We start from the raw sequence: 24559 nt of genomic DNA, 5'->3' as shown, positions 1-24559 counted from the left end.
TAATATAGACTCTATATGTATAACCATGCTAAACATAGATCCGTATTAATCATTTTAATTTCCCTTTTAGGGAAAAAAATAAACAACGATCACCATAAAAAATCCTTTCTTGATTCTTTTTCCTGAAACTGATCTCTTGCTTTTTGTTCCTTTTTTGGAACTGGATTCTAAGAGTTGAGTTTTGAGTTACATTGTATCTGGACCTTGATTGAGTTCAATCAATCAGCCAATCAATCAATGAAAAATAATTTAAGAATTTACTAAAAAAAAACCACAACCTTTTTATATGTCAAATACAATGCAAAAATGGGATCCCTGCCCTCAAAGAGCTTCCATTCTAATGGAAAAGTCAACATACCAGTCTTCAACTTAAAGAAGAAAATCAAAATATTTATCTCTAAGAGAGATATGGAGGGAGGATGGGGAAAGAAAAAATTGTTCTATAGAAGATATGACTTGAATTAAGTCTTTTTTTTTTTTAGTTTTGGTTTTTTTTTTTTTGTAAAGCAAATGGAATTAAGTGGCTTGCCCAAGGCCACACAGCTAGGTAATTATTAAGTGTCTGAGGCCAGATTTGAACTCAAGTACTCCTGACTCCATCGCCGGTGCTCTATCCACTGCGCCACCTAGCTACCCCTTGAATTAAGTCTTGAAGCAAATAAGAATAGTAAGAGGTAAGGGTGAGGAGTGACAGCATTCTAGGCATGGTGGACAACCCCAATGTTCTTCCTGTAGTGAATGGACATTTCTCTACCTTTGTCTAAGTCAGAGGTTTATGATTTTATTTCAGTTAATACCAAACTGTTGTGTTTCTGATCCTTTCACAAGCAGAAGTGTGGATTTGGGTAGGATTACTAGGTAACTAATAGGGAGTAAAATATATGGAGGAGGGACTGATCATAACTAGGAAATCATTCTGAGGTCAAACCCAGAAATCCATAGAGACAGCAAAAGAATGGAGTTAGTTAGGAGGTCAATGCATTCAGTGGTGAAAGAGGAGGAGGAGGTCTAAAGGAAGCAAAGTCAGCCTAATACTGAGGAGGGAAGATGCTTGGATCATCAGTTACAACATGAAGATTCTTTAGATTCTCTTGGTCTCTTCTAAAATCTGATACTGTCTTCCTCCATTCTTTACAGAGATTGGTGAGTGAATATGAGACATGTACTGTCAGTCTCAGTAGGAGTTGTGCCAAACTGCTGTTTCAAAGTCAGTATGTCTTGGTTGATAAAACAGACCATCCTTTTATGTAGATATGTTCTGATCACATCCCCTCTTCATCCAGCTAAAGGTCACAGCAATCTGAGGGACCCTGACACATACCCCTTGAATTATGAAATGGTTTTATATGATGGATTTTTAAAGGACCAGAGATATTTTGATATAATTTCAACATATGTTAAATATATCCTAAGAAATCTCACACCAAATGGTACTTAGTACAGAGTTAAATATTTATCAGTTATGAGCCAAATACATTTCTTCATGGTGTGAATGACTGATAGTTCTTCTTGACTCTTTCAGAGATAATTATATTTTAAAAGAAAATGTTTTTCAAGTGAAACCGATCGCTAGTTGGTGGAATTATCAGACACTGTCGGGAAGATAATTGGTTGCAAGGGTCCTAGTGAGAGTAAGAAAGAAGCCCAGCTGTCTGATCTCTCCAAAGAGCTAGGGATGCCGATATCTTCAAATGAACCTTAAAGAAAGTTCTTGACTCATCTAGTCCTTCTTTCCTCAAATGACTTCATAAAGATACTTTTCCTTCTTCTTAGCATTTTATCTTATTTTTCCAATTACATGTATTAAAAATTTGTAACATTTTTTTTCCTAATTTTGAGTTCCAAATTCTCATCCTCCCTTCTATTCCTCCCTTTTCCATAAGACAGCAAGCATTTTTATATAGGTTATACAGGTGCAACCATGCAAATCATAGTTCCATATTAGTCATGTTGTGAAAGAAAACAGACCAAAATCATATATATATATATATAATCACAAAATATAAAATAGTATGCTTTGATTTGCATTCAGGCTCCCATCAGTTCATTCTTTGGTGGTAAATAGCACTTTTCATCATAAATCCTTTGGAATTTGGATCTTGTATTAGTGAGAATAGCTAAGTGATTCACAATTGATCATCCTACCATATCTTTCAGTTACTGTATAGTGGACTCCTAATTCTTCTCCTTTCACTTGGCCTCAGTTCATGTAACTCTTTACAGGTTTTTTGAAAGCTCATCATTTCTTTTAGCATGGTAGTACTCCATCACATTCATATATCATAACCTGTTTAACCATTCCTCAATTGATGAGTATACCCCCCCACTTTCCAATTTTTTGCCACTTCAAACAGAGCTACCACAGATATTTTTGAACATATAGGACATTTTCCATTTTTTTAAATCTCATGCTTAACAAATCAAGCTTCTTTTTTGCTGAGTCAATGGTATACAGTTTTGTAGCTTTGGGGCTTAGTTCCAAATTGCTCTCCAGAATGGTTGGATATGTTCACAACTTTACCAACAATGCATTAGTGTCCCAACTCTCTCATATCCCTTGCAACATTTAGAATTTCCTTTTCTGTCATTTTAATTTATATTTTTCTAATAAATGGTGTTCTTTTTATTTATTACTTTGTTTCTTTATCTGGACAAAAGACAGTTGTCAAATTTGCGACCCTTTAAAAGTTTCCATGAGTGATTTTGACCTGTGAGGTGTTTCGGAGGAGAAGGTCACCCAAACCTTTTAGCCCAATTCAAGATTTAGAGTGCCTTCCTGAGCAGGAGAGGGATGTGTTTACATGCCTGCCTGTCTATCTATCTGGTTTGTTTGGGATTTGCTATGGTGGTTTGTGTTGACCTTGGAACAAGGGCCTCATTTCTCACTTTCCTGCTTAGGACCCTCAGACGGGTTGGGCTGAAGCTTGGGTGTATATGTCAAAATATGGATTGCTATATTCATATGGGAATTTCTCTGTGATTATTTACACCTGTGTTCCCTCTGATTTTCCAATTTGTGAGTAAATGATCTTGCTATGTAAGTAGTAAATTATGAATTGGGACCTCAAAAATTGTTACATTTAATATATGATATGTAATTAAGCATATTTTATATTTCTTATTATATACTATATTATTATTAATAGTAACAATAATGCTCATTTTTATATAGTTACATGATTTGTAAAATATTTTAAGTATATTATTTAATCCTCAAAACAACCATGTGAAATAGAGGTTATTATTATCTCTATTTTACAGATGAGGAAATTGAAGCTAAGAAGAGAAGTCAAGTGATCTGTCCATGGTCACATATATTTGAAGTGAGATTCAAACTTGAGGCTTCTCATCTCTAAGTCACCTACTCTCCCCATGGCAACCTATTTCTCAAAGTCTTTCTAACTTGGGACCATCTGAGGAAGACTAGGGGCTTAGACCTAAATGATAAACAATATCATTAGCATTAAAAGGGTCCAGTTTGCACAGTGACACAATTAGTGTTAGCAGACAGACTCTACCCTAATTGTAAGACCTCTATGAACACTAGAAATGGCCCTTCACCAGTCATTAACGTCTAGGCAGGGATGAGGTAGAGCTACCCAATTAGCTTTATTGTTTTTAATTAAACACTAGAACTGGTACTATACACCCTGATGAGGATAGGACTAGAGTATGATTTGTACAATCAATGCCCTAGCATATGGAGATGATTTAGCAATAGTTGCTGACATCTACCTCCCTGACAAAAATGTTGCACAATGTAAGAAGTTGACACGTGTTAAACAGGACACAAATATAAAGTAATCAAAATAGAATGATGTCTAAGAAAAACACTTATTCTTACCTTGAACTCCTCAAGGATTCTCAAAAATTCATTCTCAAATTTTGCCAAGGATGCCAAGCTAATACGACTATAAACTTAGATCTCAAAGGACATCTAAATTGCCTCCTTGAAAGAAGACAGATATATTTTTATCTTAGTCTGCATCTAAGACAGAACAATTACAAAAGATGATAAGAGAAGAGACAGCTGCATCTCTCCCAAAGAGTCAACCTTGAGTCCCTGTATTTCTCCTTTAAAATGGGAGGATAAACCTGTGACCATTAGTTGTAAGCAGTAGACATCAGTTGGGTAGCTCGCTTATGGCATCAGTTGATCTGGGTTAACTGTCCCACCATTCTCTTAGTGATATGGTAAGGAACAGAATCAAAATGTTACCCTCATCCAGAAGACCTGTCCATAAATTTAAATACAGGGGTTCAATATCTTCTTACTTCTGATGTTCCTGGCTTCCAATGATTGTCTATTATAATCTACTTTAAGTGGAAAGCAAAGTGATGTCTTGGCTCTATGGCTAAATGATGATCTGTTGGCCCTAGAAAAAGTAAAGAGGAATTAGAAATATGCACTTAAATATTATTTTAAATATCAGTTAGTCAGCAAATCTGATTAGGGTAAAATATATTCTGTTACATTAATGGCTGAAGCTTCATTTTTTTTAATGAGGGAAGGAACTTTTAACTGATTTGCAAGCTAGTGATTCATTCACATAGCCAGACTGGTTTGTATCTTATTGAATGGAGCCAGAAGATCTGGCTTTAGAGAAAAGAGTTATCATCAATGTGGACATCAAATAAAACTGCCACACATCCTCTACCATTATGGTCCTCAAATGGGGAGAACACAATGCTGTTTTAAATCAACAAGATAAAGTTATCAAAGTGTCAGAAAAAAAACTGAGATTTGGGTAAATTTAAAATTTCCATTAAGGAGTAGCCTTAAAAGTAGAATTAGATAGATAACAACTGTACTGCCAACTGGTATAGATGTTAACACACTGTTTGAAAAATAGATACTCTGCCTTCTAACCTGTCAGAGCTGACAGGATTGAGGAATGTCATGATGGTCTCTAGCTCAGGAAATACACAGAGTTTATGATGATATATTGATTGTGAGGACCCTAGGAGAATGGGATCCAGCAAATGACATCATATTATCTAAATTTAAAATCAGTCTGAGGTATGCTGGTCTGATGGAGAAGCTGATGGAGCTTCTTCAAATGAGAGCAGGGGCATATGTTGAATAATGTATATAACAAAAAGTAGGCATATCTCAGGATGAACTCTTGATAAAAATACTAGTGAGAAGCAATTGTGTCTCTTTATCAACTTATATACAAGATACCATAATGTTCTTTTGTGATCTGATTATAATTGAATTTTATGTATTAAAATGTTTACTTTAGATTTTATATTATAGTTTTAAAGTAATTAGGTACTTGGTTATTTATTCCTATGAAATATAACATGTAATCAAAGTTATCTGTAAGATTATTCACTTAAACAATAAAGTTAAAAACATCTAAATTTAAGAACTGGGGAAAATCTTTCTAGAAAGTGCTGAATTTTAAGCTGCAATTTCAACCTGTTGGTCAGGTTCCCATTACTGCTATCTGGTTGGCGCCTCTTGTTTTTCATGTATAGTGTTATCTTCTATTAAGAGGGAAATTCCCCCCCCCCCCATATGTCTGGAGGACAGATTGTGGTTTAACTTAGTTAAGAGATTAAACAACTATCTCCACAGCCCTGGTCAAATGTTTACATTTTAATTTTGACCAATAAAGAACAGAAATACTACTGCTCTGTAGGGCATACCCTTGGCTTACAAGGCGGCCACTGTTATGTCTCAAACTGATTAGGCCACAAGGTCAGAGGTGGGCTTTGAGACCCAAACTGCAATTTCTGAACTCCCACAAGAGGAAGATTAGATTGTAAAGTGGGAGTGGGAATTACAGGGCAGAAGAGATTGCACACATGCCTTTTTCTTGAAAAATTCTCAGGAATTCTGAGCAGAGATGGGTGGCTTGATTCCCTATTCAGTCCACTTTCTCCATGAGATTGGTTCAATTTTGACTCTAAATGGTCATAAATCAAAATTTTCTTGTAATTTCTAAGGGATTTTAAAGTCTCAATATGATATTCATTTTAGAAGGGAAAATGGAGAAAGATCAAGATTGGCGAGGCATAGAGGGACAAGAGCCCATAAAGACAAAGATATTGACAATCAGTGAAAGAAAAGATAATTATTATAGAAACCAGTATTGGCTCATTCTAGACTCATGAGGTCCATGAACTTGGCTTTTTAAATATTTTGATACCTGCATTTCAGATTAATTTGTTTCCTTTATAATCCCATGTAATTTATTTTTTCAGTTAATATTATTCCAAGAAGAGGTCATTGGGTTTCACCATGTTGCCAAAGGGGTCCATGTCACAATTAAGAGCCTCTGCTCTTTACTGAGTTTCCTAATTGATTTAGGAATCACACAAAGGAGCTGTTCCGGGCTCTATTTCATCTCCTGGCCAGAGTCTGGAGGGAGCATAGTCCATATCTTTTCATCTTTTTCTATCAAAAATGTCTAGGGTCACCAAGAAATCACAAAATCTGTTTCAGCCATGACCAGGAGATTGCTGGATTTGTATTCCCCCTGGTTCTGCTAGTTGACCTAGTTCAAATCTTGGCTCTAAAAGTTACTTTCTGAATGACACTGGGCTCATCACTTAAACCTTTTAGTATTCCTTGGTTTGTTCATCTGTAAAATGAAGTAGCTGTATTAGATGACCTCTAAGGTTCTTTCTAACTCTAAATCTATAATTTTTTTTTATAAAGAGCTCCAAACCCTACATAAATGTGTGGTAGTGTCAAAATCAAAAAGAAATGGGGACCAGTAATCCACATATAAGGACAGTTAGGTAGCACAGTGGATAGAGCACCAAGACTAGTGTCAGGAAGACCTGAGTTCAAATCTAGCCTCAGATACTTAACCAGTTTTGTGATTCAGGATAAATCACTTAACCCTGTTTGCCTCATTTTATTCATCTATAAAATGAATTGGAAAAGGAAATGACAAATCACTACAGTGTCTTGGTTAATAAAACCCCAAAAATGGATCATGAAGAATCAGATACAACTAAAAACAACTACACAACAATTCATACATAAGAATCCCCAAGGATCGCATAATTGACTTAGTTTTTTTTCATTTTATTGTATTTTCATTTATTTTGTTAAATATTTTCTAATTACCTTTAATCTGATTTAAGTTACATGGGATAGTATTGTAGCTCTTATACTACATGTCTGAAACTTCTATAATAGGAAATATGTCTGATTACCATTTCTTAAAAAAAAAAAATCAGATTTATTTGGATAATTGGCCTTCCCTGGGAAGACCTTTGAGGCCTTTCTGTCATTCTCCAACTATCATTAAACCCCCCTTGAAAATCAAGTTCTGAAGGCATAATTCCTTTCTGTGTCCCTCTCCTTACTGCTAACCCCCCGACCCCAGGATCCTCAAAGGACAGTATAGGACGAGGATGCTGTCTGTTTTCTCATCATCCTTGAAAGCTGCCAAAGGCTCAAGAATATACTTTCTCTTTCAACCTTATTTTAATAAGTTAGGGTACCATTTTTATTAACAGAGGACTGAACATTTATTGCCTTTGAGCATTCAGCACTGACCATTAAAGTTGTGTGCATCCCACAGAGGCCAGAGGAAAAGTATGCTCGTATCTTTTCGTCTTCCACCATCGGAAACGTCTAGGGTCACCAAGACTCATAAAATCTATTTCAGTTATGGATAGAGAGATTGTTTGTATCCGCCTTGGTTATGCCAGTTGACCTGGTTATTTTTTGCCAGAACATTCTTGAGTCCAGTTCTAAAGGCCATTGATAAGTTCTGTACTATTTGTAGAATATTCTTGAAGTGCCCACAACAGTAGCATTCATAAGCAAGATGAATATTAATTATCATTGGCATAATGTTGGAAAAAAGCTCTGAAGAATGAATCTTCCCTTATCTGCTCTCCCCTCCCCTCCCCCTTATTAAGGGGATAACTAGAAACAATAATAGTTCACATTTATAGAGCACTTAGGAACATAAATTTAGAGTTGGAAATTCATAGAGGCCATCTAGTCCATCCTCGCCCCCATTTTAATAATAAGGAAGCTGAATCTCAGGGAGGATAAGTGATTTGCCTAAGGATAAATGGATTGTAAACATTTAAGGAAAGATTTGAATCCAGAACCTGTGTCTCAGAGACAGTGGGTTTTTCCACAGTAACATACTGCCTCAGGCAGTCACTAAATCTGGGATCTTTGAGCCTAATACCACAGAATAACTTTAATCTCATATTTCTGTGAGGTGTTTTTTTTAGGTCTCTTTGAAACTAAGCACTTATTGATTAATTTTGCATTTTTAAAATACAATTTTTTTAGGGTTTTTTTGCAAGGCAAATGGGGTTAAGTGGCTTGCCCAAGGCCACACAGCTAGGTAATTATTAAGTGTCTGAAATCGGATTTGAACCCAGGTCTTCCTGACTCCAAGGCCGGTGCTTTATCCACTACACCACCTAGCTGCCCCTTAATTTTGCATTTTTAAGGGATTCAAAAGTACTAATTGTAGGCACAGAAACAGTTGGGAGGAGCTAGAGTCCATCTATCCCAACCTCCTACATAATTTAAAATGTCTTCTACAAAATCACAGTTGGTGACCATCCAGCCTCTATTGAAACATATCCAGATACCAAGAGCTGACTGACATTGCTAACAGCAGATTCCATTTTGAATTCATCTTATTCTTCTTTATAAGGAGTCAAAATCTACCTTCTTACCATTGCTTAGTCCCTTAGTTATACTTGCAGGAAAGTCTGATCCCTTTTATGCAAAAGTCATTCAAGTAATTGAACATTTTTTTCTCAAATATTCTTCAAATATCAAAAAGGCAGCATAGTAGAGTGCTGTCTCAGAGTCAGAAAGATCTGGGTTCAAATTCAGATTTTGATATTAGTTGTAGGTCCATGAATGGGCAAGTCATTTAGGTTTTTTTTGCTGTGAGAAACTCTTTATGAATATAAATCGTAATTGAACTGAGCCCTACCTTGGTGAAAGGATGGTGAAGGAATCATGGGTCTCTGATGTTTCTATACATACATATATGTTAGTCCTCATATATATATTTGCAATATGTCAGACATCCTACTGAGTATGCATCCATGTTAGATGCATGTGCATACACATGCATGTTTGTGTACAAGTAAATTTTCCATATTTACACATAGATTTGTATCTGTGTGTATATTGATACATATGTTTTGTGCATATGTAAATAAATGTAAACATACAAATATATATGACAGATAGGTGGCTAAGTGGATAGAGGACCCGACCCAGAATCAGGAAGACCTGCGTTTTTAATCTCAGAAACTTGCTAGTTACGTGACCCTGGCCAAGGCACTTCACTGCTGTTTGTCTTAATCTCCTGGAGAAGGAAATGGCAAATCACTCCAGTATCCTTACCAAGGAAAACCCCATGAACAATATCGTCCTTGGGATTACAAAGAGTCATATATGACTTAACAGCATATATTTACATCCATACATATGCAGATCTACATATATGCACATATACAAATATACACACATACATGAACATGTGGGGCTATATATGTGAATGTATATTTTTTTTTATATATATATATATGATATACACACAAATAATCATAGGAACTATACAAACATGAAAAAAAGCACAATCTTTACCCTCAGTGAGGTTCTGATTGAATAAAGGTGGTATGTTTATTAATAAATATAAAGTAGATTGTGATGAAAACAAGAACTGCAAAGTGCTGTAGACAAATTTTCATCTGAGGCTGTCAGGAGAGGCAGACCTTAAACTGTACTTTAAAGGAAAAAATGAATTTCAACAGATAAGAAATGTATCACAAGCTTGGATGGGGAGCTGTAAGGCACCTAGTAAGTGGAAATTCATGGTGGAATTCATGAAGGGTTGTGGCCAGAAATAATGGCGAAAGGGTAAATCGGAGTCAAATTTTCTTGTGTCAGACTAAGGCATGATCTTTTTTTCCTTGAAGACGATGGAAAGTTAGTGAAGGTTTTCCAATAGAAGAAGGGCCTGACAAATCAATCTATAATCCAAAATATGTTCAAACACCCAATTATTACTGGGAATATTGTCTTTCTTATTTTAGAAACACAACAGCAGTTTCAAGTCAATCTCCAGTCTGTTTGCTTTGGTTGTCAGCTGAAAGTAGGATAATTGCCACCTAGGTTGTTCCTTGATTGGCATTTCTTGGCATCTGTACCTATAATGACAGGACAGCTGTTTTTCCCCGGGGCCATGCTCTAACTTTAGAGAATCCTGGAGGTTAGAAAGGATGAAGGATATGATCACTCCTGACCATTATGGGTCAGTTGGTCAATCAACAACCATTGCACTTACAATGTGCCAGACATCGTGTTGGAGAAAACAAAGGCCCCCAAACCTAATCCTTGCTCTTAAGCTGTACAAATTCTGATGAGGGAGACAAAAAGATACCTATGAAGCATTTTGCAGGTGATAAAGCACTATATATAAATGTTACCACCAAATATATGTAATACAAATGAAAGATAATTTGAAAGGGGAAGGGACTCACAGTCATAATGGGAGAGTGGAACACATCCTCTGCAAAAGATGGAATTTGAGCTTATTTTAAAGAAGCAGGGGAAATCAGGAATTCTAGTAGTAATCTGGAAACAAAAGACTCTGGGGTTGGTTTTTTTTGTTTGTTTGTTTTTGCAAGGCAAATGGGGTTAAGTGGCTTGCCCAAGGCCACACAGCTAGGTAATTATTAAGTGTCTGAGACCGGATCTGAACCCAGGTACTCCTGACTCCAAGGCCGGTGCTTTATCCACCATACCACCTAGCTGCCCAAAACCCTGGTTTTTTTTACTTTCTCTAGCTTTGTGACCTCATGCAGTGTCTTCCTCTGTAAGATTAAGGAGCTAGATTATATTGAGGGATTCTTAATCTTTGACCTGTGAATTTAAAAAAAAATATGATAATTACATTTGAAAATGATTTCTTTCCTTAGTAATTTTATTCAATTAAAAAAACATTTTGAAAAGAGAGTTCTTTGGTTTTATAAAGGAGTCCATGACACACAAACAAGCAAAAAAAAAGGTTAAGGGTATGTGCAAGAGATGACCACTTAAATTCTTGGGAATCTACTTTTATCTTGCAATGAGACAAGGAAGTTCTTATAAAATTGCATGCATGGAAAGTCAGTTGAATATACATCAGAGAACAGGATACTAATACTGAGCTTTGATGAAGTAGCCAGAATCAAAGGATGTGAAGACATTTTCTCCTAATGAATGAATGGCCCTTTCTGGAGACAGGAAATGCTCTGAAAAATAGCAAATTTTGGTTCATGAGATTTTATTGTATAGGGTAAGAAGGATTCCACCCTTGCCCTAGGGCATCCTGTAGGTAGTAAGGGGATGGGACAGTGATTAACCTTAGATCCACAAATGCTTTTCTGTGGTATCCAGCTACCATTTTAAAATTAAGTTCAAGTTTTCTGCAATAAAATTCATTCTATCCACTCTCATTTCCTCTCAAATCCTTTTAGAACCAAAGCACAAAGGTCAATGTAATAGAAGTGACTCAATTAAGCAAATCCCCATTACCCTTGAATCCTTCCTGCCCCGTCTGTGGCCACTATATAGGCAGGGGTAGGGATCATAACAAAAATCAAAAGAGGGAGCTGGGAGGTCAGGAAACAAATATTTTCCCCAGCTCTTGGTTACGCCTCGTGTGTGCAGCAATATTTTCTTCTTCCCTTGGTTACAGTCATGCACCCAGGCCACAATAAAGAAGGAGAGTATACTAGGAAAATTGGGCATCTGGCCTTAGCTTTGTACCAGAAGGGTATTCAGGCTAGAGGTATTCTATGGAGAGACATTAACCCTCTAGATGCCGGTGTTCTACAAGGTCCACTGCACAATTTACAGATTAGATTATTCCAATATTTGGTTTGTGGCTAGAATTTAGAGTTTAAATGTGTATTACTGAACAAGATAAATAAATGTACACAAGACTTCCTGCCACTTCTTCATCACTTATCCATTACAGAGAAAACTAGAGCTGCTAGGGAGAGGGTGCCCCTCCTTTCATGGGCCAGCTACAACACTTTTGCTTATGGGGCCCCAGGCTCAATGGAATGGGTAGGGATTTACCTAAACATTCCTGTGAATCAGGACCATGGAAAACATCTTCAATTTTACTGTTAACAACTTGAACTTGGATGATACTCCTGGGTCAGCACAATAATGAAATGATTAATTAACAATAATTTTATAGATTATTCTAATGAGCATGATCATTTTTCAATAGACTCATTATCCTTAAATTATCTTTAGTAAATATTTGTATTCGTATTAGAGGCACTGGTTTGTGCACACTAATTTGTTTAGAAATGCAACTGAGGGTTTTCATGAGGTATATGTTTCAAGGATATTCAGAAAAGCCACATTAAAAATTCATTTTTAATTCTTTTTTTGTCCTCTTATTCTGAGAAAGCATAGGCTTATTTTATTGTGAATGGGACTCCAGATCTGGAGTTGGGAAGACTTAAGTTTAAATATGGCCTTGAATACTTATTAGCCATGTGATTCTAGGCAAGGAAGTTAACCTGTGTTGGTCTCAGTTTCTTCTTCTGTAAAATGGAGATAATAATGGCACTTCTCTCTCAGGGTTGTTACAAGATCTAATGAGATAATAAAGAAGCTATTTAAATGTTAATTAGTATTATTAATCTGACAAAGTCAAGTGAAGAATGTTTGCTTCTAACCCATTCCCAATGATCCAGTTTGTGAATTTAGTAAATCTTTATGAGAGTTCATCGTGTATAAGACCCTGTGCTAAACACCAACAGAGCTTATAGTCTAGATGATGTTTTGTTCAGTCTTGGCTGACTCTTCATGAGTCTACTTTGGAGTTATCTTGGAAAAGATATTAGGGTGGTTTTCGGTTTTCTTCTCTGATTCATTTTATGGATGAGGAAACTGAGACAAATAGGGCTAAATGACTTTCCCAGGGTCAAGTATCTGGCACTAGATTTGAACTTATCAAGGTGAGTCTTCCTGACTCTAGGGCCAGCACTTTATTCGCTGTACCATTTGGCAGCCAGATCAATGATGTCAAACTTAAATAGAAGGGATCCCTCAGGTCCTCATATTGACTTAGAGAACCAGATATTGATATTACCTGTAGGATTTTTGTATCTGTACTTATTTTGTTAAATATTTCTCAGTTCTATTTTAATTAATAGGCTCCCTCTTTTTCATTTTTGGGCTAGGCCAGTTTGGCTTCAGCAAACTACAGCCAAGGTCTAGATCTCACCAGCAGCCTATTTTTGTAAGGCTTGTGACACAAAACAAATTACAGGCTGGATCTGACCCTTGGTCAATAGCTTTAGGATCGGTCTAGACAAGATAGAAAAGACAAGTAGACAAATGACTATCAGACTTATCAGGAGTTTTTCACACCTGTGGGAATGATTTATGTAGGCTCTCAGGTGCCCTAAGCTCATTGGCTTTGACTTCCTTTGAGGGCAATAATAAATGAGATCCATGACTCAGGCTCCAGGGGTTCTTTTGAATTTGGTTGCCTCCTTCAAAAAGACATGAAAAAGGGAAATCTGGTCAATTGAAGCGCGATGAGGCCAAGGGGAAAGGGAGGAGGATTTTAAATTCTTTTTTGATTCATTTTTATAGAAATCATTTAAAACCTGATTCAATTTAAGCAAGGTTTGTGATGGAGGAAGGCAGACCCAGGACCATTCCCCTCATTCTGGCCACTTCCCCCCACTGCCACTCCCATGAACACATGCCATACTCGAGACTTTGGGAAAAGTGCCAGTCAAGGTGGTACTCTATAGTATATTCTATTCTTGGTCCAGAATAAGAGTATGGAGATCAAACTCCCAGTCTCAGAATAAAAGTATCTCTTTCCCAAAACCTCTGATACTTAAGTATCACCTCCTCTCATCTCAGCTCTTTACCAGCATAAATATCATTTGCTTCCTGCTATTTTCTGTGACACCATTAAATCACACAAACTTTCTTTGATTTCTCGCTGAGACTTGTAGATCTGGGAGAGATTTTAAAGATCATCCATTTTATAGATGAAAGAGTAGCAATTTATCTAAAATCACAAAACTAATCACTGACTGACAGAACCTAGGTCTTCCCGTGTAATCCAATGCACTTTCCAATATAGCCAGCAACCTCTTAGGGTAAAGCTTTATCTCTAAGCTATTACTGCCATAGAAATCATACATTATAGGGGCAGCTAGGTGGCACAGTGGATAGTCTACTGACCCTGGAGTCAGGAGGACCTGAGTTCAAATGCGGCCTCAGACTCTTAATAGGGTGACCTTGGGCAAGCTACTTAACCCCATTGCCTTAAATAAATAAAATTTAAAAAATAAAAGTACACATGTACTTTACATTAGAGATTTTTCACTTGGGCCTATCAATTTAAAAAAATAATAATTGTATTTAAACATTGGTTTCCTTTGTAGTCCTATGTATTTTATTTTAATTTTTTTATTTGTTATATTATTATATATTATGTAATATTTATTTATTTAAAAATATTATTCTGAGAAGAGGTCCATAGGCTTCCCTAGGTTACTAAAAGGATCTGTGACAATAAAAAGATTAAGAACCCTTCCCTTAGGTAATGAATTGTGTCTTATGACCATTGTAAAACCCCATGAATATTTTTAATATTTTCATGATGTTGTATATCCTAAGAGAGAGAGAGATCACATGGTGTAGTAAATAGAGCACCAGGATTTGGGCTCAGGAGGGTTTTACACACGATTAGGATTTACTAAATTCACAAACCATATCATTGGCTTGGGAATGAGTTAGAAGCACAATATTATTGTTTGACCATCCAAAAGGGATTTAAACTCAATATTCCAGAAAACTAAAACTATATGTTACTGAGGAGTCAACGATGGAGGAAAGAGTTTCCACCCTTGGAGATATCATCACAGCTCTAAACCAAAAACAGTCCTATGTAATATATGATAAGTGAGCCCCATAAATTGAATAGGTCCCCTTTCTCTGGAGCCAGCATCTTCACTTCCACACCTTTTTGTTTATGACCAGTATCCCCAGTCCTTGCCCACTAATTTTGAGGATCTCCTCTCTCCATTCCCCAGACCTATTTCCCCAAAGCCTCTGTCTTGAGATGAAGAAGGAGATATTATCTTAATCTATGTCTGCTGTAAGTCTTTGTAGACCTGTCTCTATGGCACTATGTTACTCATAGGTATCCTCAACCTTTCCCTGTCCAACCCTCTCCTAGCAACCCATTTTACAAAAAAGCTGATGATGACAAAGTCCTAGAAGAGCTTCCAAACCAGCTTTGAGAGTTTGGCCATTCCATAAACTTTGCCTATCCCAATGAAATGCTCCCCTCTTCCCCCTCACACTCACAAATAATCTCTACTCAAGGAACAATTTAGGAGACCAGATGGTAGTTTAATTTTTTGAAATAGTATACTGAGGAGGAGCAGCTGAGGAAGGTGGGAAGGTGGACCTTTTTTTTTTTTGTAAGGCAAACAGGGTTAAGTGGCTTGCCCAAGGCCACACATCTAGGTAATTATTAAGTGTCTGAGACTGGATTTGAACCCAGGTACTCCTGACTCCAGGATCAGTGCTTTATCCACTGTGCCACCTAGCTGCCCCTAGGAAGGTGGATCTTAATGGAGACTTCTAGTCTCTGGCAGACTGAGTCGCTTCATAAAAGACCCGTTCTTGCAGGGGCAAAGTGGTCTCGTTTGAAGGCTGTGACCAGGACTTGGATCTGAATATTCATCACTTGTTTCTACAGCAGGTTGTGAAGGATGCCTCTGAACCCATCTCCTCTATCTGTGCCTCCATGCTGCCTTTGAATAGTTCTTGGTGGGAGGAAGAGAGAAAAAAACACTTCTGTTTTTATCTGGCAGTTAAGACTTGGCTAAGAAATGAAAACCTGCACTTGTCCCACCACTGAGGGATTCAGATGAACAGCCTCCTTATCTCAGAGATAGCTAGGGCTGTGCCAGGCAGAGCTGAAAAAGAAGCCCTTTGTTATAGAGACTGAATTCCCCTTCTTCTCTTCCTGTCGTCCACCCTCTGAAAACAAAATCTCCCAGACAAGCCACACATCATGGGTGGGGGCCTCCTTGCCCTTCGACAGCCTGCCCTGCATTGGGAATTTATCAGATAGGATGGATTCTGTGTTCAAGATGAAGAGGAAGGCCCAGGAACTCTCCTGGTCTATAAGCCTCTTTCTGCAACATGCTCTTGAGACTTTTGCCTTGACTGGTTTGGAAAAACACCTTTCACCAGAGTAAGATGAGTTCTACTATGCTGGCCCCCAGGGTAGGTGGGCTATCCTAATGTTCTCCCCAGCACTGAATTTGTATCACAGTGAAACACAAAACATACTCAGACTCATATTCAAATCCTGCCTAATACCCTTTCCAGATGAAGGACTAGGCAATTCACTTAACTGTTTAGTTTCAATTTCTTTATCTGTTAAATGTAAAAGATAATAGGTAATTGTGAGGATCAGATGAGATTTTATATATATAATATTTATGCATATAAGCTATATATGCATATAAACTATATATATATATATATATGTATGTATACACTATATGTACTATGTGTATATTTTTTGGAAGATCACAACATCAGGGAAGTGATGCCATGACAAGCACAAGAACTGAAATTAAGTGAGGGGAGTCTGTGCTAAGTCACCAGCCTTACTTTCTCCTCCAGAGCCATCTGGTCCAGGGCCCAGATATGAGATGGAGATGGACCTGGATGTGAAACAGTCAGGGTTAAGTGACTTGCCCAAGGACACACATGTCTGAGGCCAGATTCAAACTTCTGTCCTCCTGACTCGAAAACATGTGTTCTATCTACTGCACCACCCAACTGCCTTTACATATGTATATGTATATTTATATTTTATATGTATGTATATCTATATTCCTAATTTATAGCCATATCAATTTCTCTCTCTCTACAAATGTTATGTATATATATATATATATATATATATATATATATATTTATGAAATAGCATTTTCAAACCTTAAAGGCTATATGGATCTTAGGTCATATTAGTACTACTCCTATTGCTGCTGTTGCTACTCCTACTATGGAATCAAGGTCATGGTTTAAGGTTTCTATCTTTCCAGGAAGACTAAATTTATACTCCCTACTTTCAGTGATTTTTACCTTCTCTGTAGAATAAGCAGCAACAGTTATTTTAAAAATACCTAGGATAGAAGGCATGCATAAAACATAACCTTTCATTTCCTTAATAGAAGGAACTTCACTAATACAAATCAGTAGCTCCTCAGTAACAAGGAGTCTTAGAGAGCTACCAAGGATGACTAAGATGGTCAGTGATTTGTGTAAGGTCACAGACAGTTTGTCAGATGTGAAAGTTTAACCCAGGTGTTCTTGACTCTGAGGTCTGTTCTCGTATCTGTCACCCCAGAGTTGTAAGGAACCTTCGAGATCAAATGTAAACTAAACTAGCATTGGTCAGCTAATCAGGGCAGTGGATAGAAGATAGATTCATCTTTCTGAGATCAAATTTAGGTTCCAGATATTTACTATCTGTGTGACCCTGTTTGCCTTAGTTTTCTCATCTGTCAAATAATCTAAAAAAGAAAAGGCAAACCACTCCATTATCTTTGCCTAGGAAAAACCCAATGGAGTCATGAAGAATCGGATATGACTGAAATGACTAAATGACAAAAAGCTATTGACCCCTGAGGTTTCTTTCCCACTTGGAGATCTGTGATTCTGATGTAACTCAAACCTTGAATTTTCTACAGTAGGAAAATGAAACTCATAGTGATGACATGTTTTGCCCAAAGTCCCATAGCAAGTTAGTGGCAGATCTGAGACTGGAATCCACATCTCCTGACTACTAATCTGGGGTTGTTTGTACTACATCAAGCATATATTCAAATGTGCAATGCAGATAAAGATTTTGAAGAGGAGTAGTGTCAATGAAATTAAAAAAAAAAGATGTAACAAGATTGTAGAATACCCTGAATGCCAGGTTTAGAAGATTTGATCACAAAAGTAATAAGCAAAGACTGATTCTAGCCACACTGTGGACAGGTTCAAAATCATCATGCTAAATATGCTAGATAGCTGACAGCTGATAGATGATAGATAGATAGATAGATAGATAGATAGATAGATAGATAGATAGATGAGAGACAGACAGACAGAAGAATGGGTAGATAGACTGAAGGTAGATAGAGATTTTATTTAGTCCTTTCAGTGTGCCAAACACTGTACTAGATATTGAATTTACAAATACAAAAAGACAGAAGCAGTTTCTACTGTCAAAGAATTTACATTCTGATAGAGGAAGTTAATACATATAAGGGAATGATGCCCAGAGGAATATTTTGACTTGAAAATTACTGGGAGGGGTGTCTAGGTGGCACAGTGGATAGAGCACTGGCCCTGGAGTCAGGAGTACTTGAGTTCAAATATGACCTCAGACACAATAATTACCTAGCTGTGTGGCCTTGGGCAAGCCACTTAATCCCATTTGCCTTGCAAAACCCTAAAAAAAGACAGAAAGAAAATTACCAGGAAAGGGAATGGAGTCATTGATGATTAGATTGATAAAACCTTGATGGTAACATGAAAATATTATATGCCCAGGAAACCAGGTACACCTACCTGATTGCTCTAGTCATGGAAAATGACCCAAACACTGCATTCACTTTTAAAAAATTTCTCTTATGTTTTTCTTATCTATCTCATAGTTTTCTTTCTTTTCCCTTAATCCTAATTCCTCATACAGAAAATGACTAATCTGTAAATATATTAAATACAAATGTGTATGTACTAAATTCACCAGACTGTTTGCCACTGAGGGTGGGAAGGGAGGGTGGAAAGAAATTATGTAACTTAAAAATATGCATGTGCAAGTGGATGAATGTTGAATACATAGCATGTATTTGAAAAAATAAAATAAAAATCAATTGAAGAATGAATCACCATTAAGTATTGTAATAACAATCAGACCCTGAGGTGGAGAGGTATTATTTGAAAAGAAATGTTAAACTATATGCATATTAAATATATATGTATATATGTATTGTGTATGTATATACATGTGTTTATAAAAGCAAAAAATACAGCTTGGACTACAGGAAACTAAAATAGCTGTGGCACTGAAAAGGATTGTACCTGCTAGTATTATCTTCCTTATACCCCACTGCCCTTGGCATGGGCATTGGGCATCCAGATAAGAAAGAATGTTGCATATTTGTGTTTTTTCTTAATAAATTGAATTAAAATGTTGAGAGGGTTTTTTTTTCAGTTTTCTAATATCCATTAAAATAATTAGAAACACTCTAAGTTAAGTAGAAACAAGAGTCAGTTTAGTGATGGACAAAGAATTCCCTAGGGTTATCAGCTTTCATGAGCTTCTGACAACAAATTCACAGTTTCCTTGCTGTAAAGACTTGTCCTGACCTAGATTAATATCAAGTCAAGGTCATGATTAGGCTACTGTTATCTATTTTTATGGATTGCCTTCGTGGAGAGTTTGTTGGAATTTGATGATGGTGATGATTAATAAATACTTACAGATTGATTAATAGGGAATATCATCAAACAATAAAAGTACTCCACATCTGCTTCAGCAAGGACCTGCCTGTTTATGCTCTCAGTGGTCCAACACTTTTAATAATCCCAACTACCATTCATAATTCTAAGATAGGCAAATGCCTGTGCTCCTTTCCATTTTTTTTTCTCCCCAGACTTTAGCATCCTTTATACCTGGCTCCAGTGGCAGCACTGTGGTAGATACTAACCCCCTTTTGATTCTCTCTTTCAAATGTTTCCAACAAAAGACTCTTGGATCATTGTGACCATAGGTATGGCTTCAGAGACTCAAAGCAGAGAGTATAAAACAGACTAGCTTGACAAAATTAGAAATTGAGAATATCTACACAAAGGAATTTTTCTGAAGCAGTATAATGGAAGCAGTTCTGGATTTAAAGCTGTAAGATCTGTAAATCTGAGCTTTGCTTCTTGCTACCCTAGTGATGTTGGAAAAGTCATTATTACAGAAATCTTCTTGTGAGAGTAATCTCACAAATCCCCCTTCCCCCCTCCCAAAATAAGATGAGAAACCTCAAGAGAGGAAGAGGAAAGTATACTTCAGTCTGTGTTCAGATTCCAATGGCTCTGTCTCTGGGATAAGTTGCCTTCCCCATAATAGCCACCAGAGAAGTTCCTTCAATATTTTTCCCACAGTTGCTATCACTAGCTGTATTTCTCCTCCACTCTATTCCTCCCCACTCTCATCTATTCCATTTTCTCTCCTTTCATCCTATCCCTGCTCAGAAGTGTGTTGTATCCTGAGTACCCTCTCCCATGATCTTCCCTCTCTTCTATCACCTATTCCTCCCTTCCCTCCCCTCCCTCCCATTCCCCCTTATGTCATCCTTTTGCTCTCATTTTTCTCTAGGGTAAGATATATTTCTATACCCTATTAAGTATGTATATTATTTCTTCTCTGAGCCATTTCTGATGAGAATGAAGGCTCACTTATTCCCCTCACATTCCCCTGTTCCACTCCATTGTAAAAGCTTTTTCTTGACTCTTATGTGAAATCTTAGCTCCTTCTTCCTCTCCTTTCTCTTACTCCCAGGACTTTGCTTTATCATCCATTGACTTCATCTTTTTACTATATTATACCATTATATTCAGTTCCTTCCTGTGCTTTGTCTATATATGCTCCCTCTAACAGCTCTTATAAATGAGAAAGTTCATATATCAATATCTTCTTCCCATGCAGGAATACAAGCAGTTCAATATCATTAAGTTCCTCATAGTTAGTCCTTCTCATCCACCCCCTCTATGGTTCACTTGAGTCCTATACTTAGAGATCAAACTTTCTGTTCATCTCTGGTTGTTTCAGTAGGGAAGTTTGAAAGTCCCCTGTTTCATTGAAAGTCCATCTTTTCCCCTGAAAGAAGATGTTCAGTTTTTCTGGGTAGTTGATTCTTAGTTATTAACCAAGCTCTTTTGCCTTCCAGAGTATCATATTCCAAGCCATACAAGCCCTTAATGTAGACACTGCCAGATTTGTGTAATCCTGACTATAAAGCCACAGTAGTTAAATTGCTTGTTTCTGGCAGTTTTTAGTATTTTCTCTTTGACTTGGGAGTTTGGGAGTTTGGCTATAATATTCCTCGAAATTTTTCTTTTGGGATCTTTTTTAGGAGGTGATCATTCCCTCAATTTCTATTTTATCCTCTGCTTCTAGGATCTCATGGCAATTTTTTTTTAGGTTTTTTTTTTTTTTGCAAGGTAAACAGGGTTAAGTGGCTTGCCCAAGGCCACACAACTAGGTAATTATTAAGTGTCTGAGACCAGATTTGAGCCCAGATACTCCTGACTCCAGGGCCGGTGCTTTATCCACTATACCACCTAGCTGCCCCCTCATGGCAATTTTGATGTATTATTTCTTGAAAAATGAAGTCTGTGAACTTTTCCTGGTCATGAATTTCAGTTAGCCCAATAATTTTTAAATTATCTCTTCTGGGTCTGAAAATTTTTTATTTATTTATTTTCATCCATTTGTACATGCATATTTCCAGTTTACAAAGTTTTCCCCCACTCTCTCTTCCCACCCTCCCCTCAGTTGAGGACAGTCAGGTTAGCATTTTGCATACATATTTTGTTAAACATATTTACAAATTAGTAATTTTGGCATGAGGAATTAGGATTAAGGGAAAGAGATACATAAGAGATAATTTTTGTAAAGTGTTCATCAGATTCATGGGGGGGGCAGTTCTGTGAGTTTTGTTTTCTTTTTCTTCCTCTGGTTGGGGATAATATAGTCCATAATCTGTCAAATATGGTTGTCCTAGCTCTCTGGACTGCTAATAGGTGTTGCTTCCATCAAGGTTGTTCATCTCATATTGTTGATGTGTAAATTGTTCTCTTGGTTCTACCCCCTTTGCTCAACATCAGATCCCAGAAGTCATTCCATGCTTCTCTAGAATCCAACCATTTATTGTTTCTTATAGAACAATAATATTCCATAATATTCACGTACCATAACTTGTTTCGCCATTCTCCAGTTGATGAGCATCCCCTCAATTTCCAATTCTTTGCCACTACAAAAAGAGCTGCTATGAATATTTTGTAACATGTAGGACATTTTCCATTTTTTACAATTTCATCTGGATAGAGTCCTAATGAGTAATGCATCAATGTCCCAATCCTCCCACAACCTCTCCAACATTGATCATTTTCCCTTTTTCTCATCTGGGCTAATCTAGTAGGTGTGAAAAGATGCCTCATTGTTGTTTTAATTTGCATTTCTCTAATCAATAGTGATTTGAGCATTTTTTCATATGCTTAGATTTTCTTCAGAGACCTTTTTTTTAACCCCTTTTCCAGGGACCAATTCCGCTTTTTAAAGCATTCTTCTCCTCATTTGCCCTTTGTGTTGTTTTTTCCATTTGGTCTAAACTGGTTGTTATTTTCTTCAGTATTTTGGGGTATTTCTTTCACCAAGTTGCTGATTTGGTTTTCATGATTTATCTTCGTCACTCTCATTTCTCCTCCCAACTTTTCCTCTACCTCCCTTAATTGATTTTCAAAGCTTTTTTGAGCTTATCCATAGCCTAAGCCCATTTTCCATTTCTCTTGGATGTTTTGCATACAGAAGCTTCAATTTTGCCAACATCTGAATTTGTATTTTGAGCCACCATGGGACCAAAGAAATTTTCTATGGTCAGATTCTTCTTTTTCTGTTGTTTGCTCATTTCCTCAGCCTGTGGCTGATTTACTGCACTTCCAAGGCTTTGGGGGGGGCGGTTTGGGACACCCCACAGGGATCTTAATTCCTCCAAGGTCTTATGAGAGGCTCTGAATGCTCTCTTGACTGTGTTCAGGCCCTTCCCTCTGTCCTGGAGCTGTGAGGAGGGTCCCTGCTTGGCTATCGTGGTGTTGTTGTGGGGGCCAAGACTGCAACCTGGATCTGAGTATGGGCAAACAGCTGAGTCCTGTCCCAGAGAGAGCAGAGAGACCTCTGCAATCTCTCTCCTGACCCCCTTGCCATAGATGGGCTGGGAGCTCTGGATGAACTGGGTGGCTCTACCAACTCCTCCTACAGGTTCTCACCACAGGGGTGCTCTGAGGCTGGAACTCCACTCCACACTTACTGTGGTGCAGCAGAAATCTCTCACCACCCCTTCCAGCTGTTCTTGATGATTAAACCACCCCCTCTGTCATGGACCCAGGTGCCCTGCCCAGCTGTGCTACACTGAGGCTTTTCTCAACCCCCAGTCTAGATGGAACAGACCTTTCCTGCAAAACTTCTAAGTTGTCTTAGACTGGGAAATTGTGTCACTCAAGTCTTTCTGTGGGTTCTGCCCCTCTAGATTTTGGCTAGAGTCATAATTTGATGACTTTGGAGTTTTGGGGGGAATGAGTTTCTGGGAATTCTTGCCTTCACACCACTGTCTTGGCTCTGACCCCACACAGCCACTCAAAGTTAATACAATCTTAGGCTACATTGGATAGTATGGTATCCAGGACAAGGAAGGTGATAGTTCCCCTGGATTATGCCCTAATAGACAACATTTTAATATTGTTTGTAATCCTGGCCACAAATTTTAGGACAAATATTGACAAGTTGAAGAGGTCTCAGCGATGGGTGACCAGAATAGTGAAGGACTTCTACTTCATGCCAAATTAGTGGATCAGTTGAAGAAACTGAGATGTTTAGCTTGGAGAGATTTTGCTAGAAGATATGATAGCTGTCTTCGAACATTTGAATGGCTATCAACATACAGGATGGATAGGATTTGTTCTTTGCATACTCAGAAAGCAGATTTAGAGCAATGAATGGATGCTACAGTGATGTTGATTAGGTCTTGATATTAAGGAGGAGGTTCCAATGGACTGTCCCAGTAGGTATTGATGAGTCCCCTCTCGTTGAAGAACTTCCAGCAAAGGCTTGACCGCCATTTGCTGGCTGTGATATAGAAGAGATTTGGGTTCAACTATGGGTAGAATTCCACAACCTCCAAGATCCATTCTGTGATTCAGCAATTAAATGTTCCCTTCCATCTCTATTGTGCTGTGGGCTCACAGAAAGAAAATGGAAGATAGCTCTTTACCCCACAAGAGGGTGCACAAGAGTCAGACTGCACATTCAGAAGCCAGTGAGCTCATTAGACTATATAATCAGGGAAAGGCCCTTCTTGGGTTCCTGGGCAGGCCCTCCTGAATACATTTTCTTCACCTGTTTCAGTATATGTCTGGATTATGGAAACGCTAGAAAACTACTGGAGCACTCTAGTCAAGTTAATGCATTTGTTTCTTGTCTTTTCGTGTTTTTCTACAAACCCCAAATAAATAAGGAGGCAGAGATGGGACCTAAAAGTCTTTCTTAACAAGCACCTATACTTAAGAATTGATGAGAGCAATTAAACCAGATGACTTGATTTTAGAAACATTTGACTACTCATCATAAGGAGTCTGAAAGACTAAATTGATTTTCCAGGTTGTCCCTATTTAAGAAATGATTTTCTAGAATGAAAGAGGCTAGCAGAACTCAGTTTATATCCATTA

The 24559-nt window shown here is 37.5% G+C and overlaps 1 protein-coding gene and 1 long non-coding RNA gene across 5 annotated transcripts in view; one reads left to right on the top strand and one right to left on the bottom strand.

Annotated features, from left to right (window-relative positions):
- ARHGAP22 (Rho GTPase activating protein 22) overlaps nucleotides 1-24559 on the top strand; it is a 326645-nt gene that overhangs the window by 163721 nt on the left and 138365 nt on the right. The window lies entirely within an intron of this gene.
- The window catches only part of LOC141521021 (uncharacterized), a 99422-nt gene continuing 85831 nt past the window's right edge, over nucleotides 10969-24559 (bottom strand). For 2 of the 3 annotated variants that reach the window (XR_012477828.1, XR_012477829.1), the window contains 2 exons: nucleotides 12083-12159; nucleotides 10969-11250 (listed from right to left, as the gene is read on the bottom strand). This is a non-coding gene — a long non-coding RNA (uncharacterized LOC141521021). Of the gene's footprint in view, nucleotides 11251-12082; nucleotides 12160-12338; nucleotides 13519-24559 lie in introns of those variants that run through there. The other variant, XR_012477830.1, reaches the window with a different exon arrangement.

Source organism: Macrotis lagotis, chromosome 4 (assembly GCF_037893015.1).
Source record: "Macrotis lagotis isolate mMagLag1 chromosome 4, bilby.v1.9.chrom.fasta, whole genome shotgun sequence".
NCBI lineage: Eukaryota > Metazoa > Chordata > Mammalia > Peramelemorphia > Peramelidae > Macrotis > Macrotis lagotis.
The sequence above is the reverse complement of the archived record's forward strand: the minus strand, read 5'-3'. Positions and strand labels throughout refer to the sequence as shown.